Here is a 6,922-nt window from a genome sequence, read left to right as displayed (position 1 = left end):
GTAATTCCAAGGACCAGGGCTAGGATATAGAAGGCTGATTTCAACTCATTATAAAAGAAAACGGTAGAGTAATATGTGAGAATGTAGTTAAGGGAGAAAAACATAACGATATAAACACTAAGGGATAGAAACAGTGCATACTTAAGTGAATAAGACCTCCTTTGAGAAAACAATGTCTCAGCCGACATCTACTGACAGCGTAGAAGCTCTAACGCGATTTTTTCATCATTACCAGTGGAGCTCTACTCAGAAAGTGGACACTCTCAAGGCCTGAAACAGTCATGACCAGCCCTAGACAGCTGTGTCGGCGCCTTCGGCCAGCAGGGAAAGCCAGAAACACTTCAGCCCCGGTGACGAAACTGAACGAAATTCCCCAAGTAAACGTAGATTCTACTGCCTGCCGGATTCCGCAGCAATTCTCAGCAGTCTCTAGGAGGCAGAAACTTCAACTCCCATCAGGCAACGGGAGCTGAGGTGGGCGGGTACTTGCTGCACGTGGGCGGTGCTGACCAATAACGACTTTTGTTACAGCGAAGAGTTTGGCCCTGTTTGTAAAAGACCGTGGCAGGCGAAGAGAGAGGAGGTGAGGGCGGTCATCAGCGTGGGGCTCTGGGACTGCTGGGTGGGGGTTGGGGGCGCAGGGCAGGTAAGGGGTCCCTGTTGACAGAAGGTGGGGGCGGCGGTGGAACAGGATGTAGAGCCTGGAATTCCGACAGACAGCGTGTCCAAGCAGCAGGGTGCTGGCCTGGCGGTGCTTCTTCTTGGGCCTACTTAGAACCGGAAGTAAGCCATGGCGGCGAGAATGGATGCCGGGAAACAGGTCCCCGGCGGTGCGACCTGGAGCGGGCTGGGTCCCGCAAACCTGGCGGGAGGTACGCGTCCTGGAGGTCCTTTTTCCCAAATACATTTCTGCATTTCCCCAGAGGCCTTTCTGCGTTATTCCGAGGCTGTGCAGGTCTAACGGAAGCGCCCTGGACCAGAAGTCCAGAGTTCTGGCTTCTAGCCCAGCCCCTTCCTCTCACTTACAGTTTGACAAGGAATCCAGCAGATTCCAGACGCACGTTAGCATACCTGGTGGCTGGCTGTGAGACATTAATCACATCATTACTTTATCTGAGCCAATTTCTTCAACTCTGAAGATAAGTACAGTAGTATCTACTTCACAGGATCATGGTGTCATATAAGAACCGTCTAAATCTGTAAGAATTTTTATGAGTTTATTTGAGCCAAACTGACAACTGCTGGGAAGAAAAATCTCAACAGATTCAGAAAACGCTCCAAAGAATGGCAGTTTTGCACCTTATTTTACTTGTAAGAATCAAAGACTAAGACGTAAGGGGATTGTATGAAATCCATGGGTGATAAAGAGGTGAGAGAAAGCAAAGCAGGGAGAAAGCAAAGCAGAAAGCAATCTGTAATTGGATAAAAGGTAAACCAAATAGACACATTAGATGCAAAAAGATAGTAGACAGGCTCACTTAAGGTGAAGATTGACCTTTGTCAAGAAAGATAGTGGCCTAGGACATGACTACCCGCCATTACTTGATTTTAGTTAAGAAACTTTAATTTCCGATCATCCTGTGTTACTTTAGGTCTCTGAGTTTGTAAGGCCCGCCAAGCACGCCTCCCCTGACCTTGTCAGGATTAGTGGGGGGCCCCTTTTTCATCCACAGTAGTGAATAATGCATGAGTAAAATGCATGGAAAGGACTAACTTCTACTCAGTAAACCTGAGTAAGCTTCATTTGTTCTCTTCACTTACTGTGCTTTACAAACATTAAACAGTACCCACCAAACTTTATAGCTGTACAGCCAAATAGTAACTGGGTGAAAACCCACCTTCCAGGGAGCATTTGTGGGTTAGCTCTTCCAGCACCACTCCTTTTACACCATGTTGCTTTTATAGGCAGGATTCAAATACAGGTTCTTTATAAGTTGTGTTAACTTGTTTGTATATGCTTTCTTTTTTTCTTTTTCTTTCCTATGCTTTCAATATATAATCTGTAAGCCCTGGCCTCTGTGGCTCAGTTGGTTATAGTGTCATCCTGTAACCAGAAGACTGCTGGTTTGATTCCTAGTCAAGGGCACATGCCCAGGTTGTGGCTCAGTCTTCTGTTGAGGCACATGTGGGAGGCAGCTGATCTGTATTTCTCTCTAGCATCGATGTTTCTCTCTCTCTCTCTCTCTCTCTCTCTCTCTCTCTCTCTCTCCCCCCCTCCCTCTCCCCCCTCCCTCTCCCTCTCCCCCTCCCTCCCTCCCTTCCCCTCTCTTGAATGAGAATAAACCTCTAAAAAGTATATACAGTCTGTAATAAGTGATACTAGTATATGTTTAAGATCTAAATATTAGAAAACAGTGAAATGTAACTGTCCCTCCTATTTTCTATTCCTAAGCCCCAAGTCACTTCTTGTGGCAATAGAAATTATCCTGTGTGTGTGTTTGTGTGTATCTTTTCTTTTTAAAACAACAGTATCATATTAGTCCTGGCTCAGTTGGTTGGAGCGTTGTTCCGTACACCAAAAGTTTGTGAGTTTAATCCCTGGTCACAGCACATACCTAGGTTGCAGGTCAGTCCCTGGTCGGGCACATGCAGGAGGCAACTGATCGATGTTTCCCTGTTTCTCTCCCCAAAATCAATAAGCAAATGCTCAGGTGAGGATATTTTTAAAAAAGGTATAGTATTCATGAAGTGCTACACATTTTTTCACTCCACAGTATATCTTGATACTTGTTCCTTGTCAATATGTATATAGGCCTGTCTGATTGTTTTTAGTGGCTTTATATTGGCATATTGTATGATTATACCATAACTTATAAGGGGGACCCGAAAAATGGAATTTATTTAAAAATTGTTTATTCTTATGTTTTAACTTCAGTCATCTTCAAAGTATTCTACATTTGATACAATATACTTATTGAGACTTTCCACTGCTCAAAACAGTTTTTGAACTCATCCATTTTTACGCCTTTTAGTGCTTCTGCTGCTTTTTTGTTTTACCTCTTCCACATTGGTAAAATGTTTCCCTTTGAGGACTTTTTTTCATCTGGGGAAACGAAAAGAAATCGCTCAGGGCAAGATCCAGTCAATAAGGAGGGTGGAGCATTGGGATCGTGCTGTTTTTGGTCAAAAACTGCTGAACACTCAGCATGGTGTCAGCAGGTATGCTGGTAAATCACCCATCATGAAATGGGTAAAAGTGTTTAAAGAGCCTTAAAAATTTTTTTTTTCACTGAAGCCAAACGCAGCCTCTCCCAACAGTGTCAGCTAGTACACCAATATAGATGGGTTCCCAGAACACTCACCTAGTGGGGGAAGCCTGTACTATAAGGGACCTGGCCACCAGAAGATAATTCCGGCTTTTTGTTGGGGTCGGGGGTCCTACCTCATATTTAGTCAGCTCTTAGACTGCTTTTGTTTTTGTGCAATTATGGGCAACCCTGCATGGAGTACCCCTGTGCATACTTTGTGTACATGTGACCCTGTAACTACTGAAATCGTAAAAGTGGAATTGCTAAGTCAGAGTGTGTATTTTACATTTATTTTAATTACATGCCTTTTAAGAGGATGTTCACTCTACACTCCTACCAACAATGTACAGAACCTGTTTTTCCACATCATCATGAACATGGTGTTAACATTTATGTTTTACTGTCAAAGTACTATCTTGTTTTATTATTTATTTATTTATAATCCTCAGGATATGTTTATTGAGTTTAGAGAGTGAGAGAAAGAAAGATGGATTGGTTGTCTCCTGCATGAGCCCAGGCTGGGGATCAAACCCAAAATGTAGGTGCGTGTCCTGACTGGGAAATCATGACCTTTTGGTGTACGGGGACGATGCTCCAACCAGCTGAGCCATCCCATCAGGGCAGCCCCGTGTTGTTTTAATTTTCCTCTTATTCTAAGCGTGAATTTTAGGTGTTTAAAATCATTTTTATTTTTTCTTTTCCATAAGCTGACTTTTCATGCACTTTGCTTATTTTTCTGGTGAGCTTTTTCTTACTGATTTGTAAAACCTCTTTCTTATATTTGGAAATCAGCTCTTTGACATTTGCATTCCTAATATTTTCCGTCTTTTTTTTTATTCCCTTATGGAAATGCAATTCACATAATGTAAAATTCAGCCTTGTAAACTGTTATAGTTCAGTGATTTTAGTATATTGGCAGAGTTATGCAACCTTTCATTACCCCAAAAAGAAAGCCAGTTGCACACATACGCACACACCTACGTGTATGCACACACGTTAGCCATTACTCCCGATTTCCCCTTTGCCTGCAGCCCCTGACAACCACTAATCTATTTTTTTGTTTCTATGCATTTGCCTATTCTGGATATTACATTTAAACAGAATCATAGAATATGTGGCTTTTTGTGTCTCGCTTCCTTTACTTTGAATAATATTTCAAGGTTCATTCATCCATGTTGTAGCGTGTATTAGAACGTCATTCACTTTTAAGGCCAAATAATATTCCATTGTATGGATATACTACATTTTGTGATATTCATCAGTTGATAGACATGTAAATTGATTCTGCTTTCTTGATATCATGAATAATACTACTATGAACATTTGGGTACAGATTTTTGTATGTTTCAATTCTCTTGGGTGTGTATTCTCTTGGAGTTATATGGTAACTCTAACATTTTGAGGAACCATGAATTTTCCAGTGACTATGCCATTTTACAATACCATCAACAATAAATCAGGGTTCCAATTTTTCTAGATCCATGTCAACACTTATTATCGACTGTCTTTTTTAGTCATATTAGTGCCTGTCAAGTGGCATCTCATTATGGTTTTAATATGCATTTCCCTAATAGCATGATGTTGAATTTCCTTTCATGTGTTTATCAATTTGTGTATTTTCTTTGGAGAAATATCCATTCAGATCCTTTGCCTATTTTTAAATTGTTTTTTTTTTGTCTTGTTGACTTGTAAGTGTTCTTTACATATTTTGAATACAAGTCCCTGATATATAACTTGCAAATATTTTCTCTCATTCTATGGACTGTTCTTTTCACTTTTTTTTTTTTAAGATTTTACTGAGAAGGGAGGGAGAAAGAGAGGGAGAGAAACATCAGTGTGTGGTTGCCTCTCTTGCACCCCCAACTGGAGACCTGACCTGCAACCCAGGCGTGTACCCCAACTGGGAAGCAAACCAGTGATCCTTTGCTTTACAGTCTGGCACTCAATCCACTGAGCCATACCAACCAGAGCCTTTTCACTTTCTTTATGGTGTCCTTTGAAGCACAGATTTTTAAATTTTGATAAAGGCCAACTTTTATATTTTTTTCTTTTGTTACATATGCTTTTGGTGTCATAGCTAAGAAACCATTGCCTAATCCAAGGTCATGTAGATTTACTCCTGTTTTCTTCTAAGAATATTATAGTTTAACTCTTACATTTATGTCTATGATCCATTTTGAGCTAATTTTTATGTACAGTGTGAGTGTGGGGTCCAACTTCATTCTTTTGCAAGTGTATACCCAGTTATCCCAGCACCATTTGTTGATAGGACTATTCTTTCTCCATTATGTGATTTTAGTATCCTTGTCAAAAATCAGTGAATTCATCATGAATGTGAGGGCTTATTTTTGAATTCTCAAATCCATTCCATTGTTCTGTATGTCTCTCCTTATACCAGTACTACATTGTCCTTTTATCTACAGCTTTATTGAGATGTAATTGACATATAACATTGTGTAAGTTTAAGGTGTACAACAAGGTGATTTGATACACTTTTTTAAAGGATTTTATTTATTTTTAGAGAGAAGGTAAAGGAGAGAGAAAGACATCAATGTACGAGAAAAATATCAATCAGTTGCTTCTCTCACACCCCCAAATGGGGACCTGGCCCTCATCCCAGGCGTGTACCCTGACTGGGAATCGAACTGGCGAAGTTTCAGTCCACAGGTCAGCACTCAGTCCACTGAGCCATACCAGCCAGAATATGACTTGATATACTTTTATGTTTCAAACTGATTACCACCATAGCCTTAGCTAACACCTCCATCAGGTCACATAATTACCATTTCTTTTTTGTGGTGAGAACATTTAAGATCTACTCTCTCAACAACTGTCAAGTATGTAATACAGTATTATTAACTATAACCACCATGCTGTACATTTAATCCCCAGAACTTACTCATAACTGGAAGTTTTTACCCTTTGACTGTTATGTCCCTATTTCTCCCACTCTTAAGCCCCTGGAAACCACCTTTTCATTCTTTCTTTCTGGGAGTTCAGCTTTTTAAGATTTTACACAGAAGTGATACAAAGTATTTATCCATTTTTGTCCGAATTGTCTCCATTTGCTCTGTGGTAAGTTTGAAATCAGGAAGTGTGAGCCCTTCTACTTTCTTTTTCCTTCTCGAGATTGTTCTGGCCCTAGCTGTGTGGCTCAATTGGTTGGGTGTCATCCCACAGGCTGAGGGTCTCGGGTTTGAATTCTGGTCAGGGCACAGCACATGCCTGGATTGTGAATTCCATCCCCATTTGGAGCATGTGTGAGAGGCAACCGATTGATGTTTCTCTCACATCCATGTTTCTCTTCTCTCTTTCTACCATTCTTCCCCTATGTCTAAAATCAATAAGTCTAAAATCAATTTTTATCTTGTCCTTGGGTCAAGATAAAAATAATTAAAATCATAATAAAATTTTTAAAAACTTAAAAATAGATTTTTCTGGCTCTCCTGGGTCCCTTGCATTTCCATTTCAATTTTAGGATCATCTTGATAAATTCTGCAATTAAAGGGGGGAACATGGGATTTTGATAGGGATTACATTTTATCTGTGGATCAGTTTGGAGAAGTACTATCTTAACAACATTACTGTATTTTCCCATGTATAATGTGCTGTCATGTATAATGCACACCCACATTTTTGGCCCAGACTTTCAGGAAAAAAATCTTTCGTTTTAA

At 40.4% G+C, this 6,922-nt stretch overlaps 1 protein-coding gene across 7 annotated transcripts in view; it reads left to right on the top strand.

The window, feature by feature from the left end:
• The first annotated feature begins 502 nt into the window (after window positions 1-502).
• Window positions 503-6,922, top strand: part of CUNH2orf42 (chromosome unknown C2orf42 homolog) — a 41,105-nt gene continuing 34,685 nt past the window's right edge. For 3 of the 7 annotated variants that reach the window (XM_045828503.1, XM_045828504.1, XM_045828502.1), the window contains exon 1: window positions 603-872. The gene's annotated coding sequence lies outside the window, so the exon portion shown is untranslated. The other 4 variants (XM_045828509.1, XM_045828507.1, XM_045828508.1 and 1 more) reach the window with 2 other exon arrangements.

The sequence above is a fragment of the Phyllostomus hastatus genome, unplaced genomic scaffold (assembly GCF_019186645.2).
Source record: "Phyllostomus hastatus isolate PE091 unplaced genomic scaffold, TTU_PhHast_1.1 phas_scaffold_78, whole genome shotgun sequence".
In the NCBI taxonomy this organism is placed as follows: Eukaryota; Metazoa; Chordata; class Mammalia; order Chiroptera; family Phyllostomidae; genus Phyllostomus; species Phyllostomus hastatus.
The sequence above is the reverse complement of the archived record's forward strand: the minus strand, read 5'-3'. Positions and strand labels throughout refer to the sequence as shown.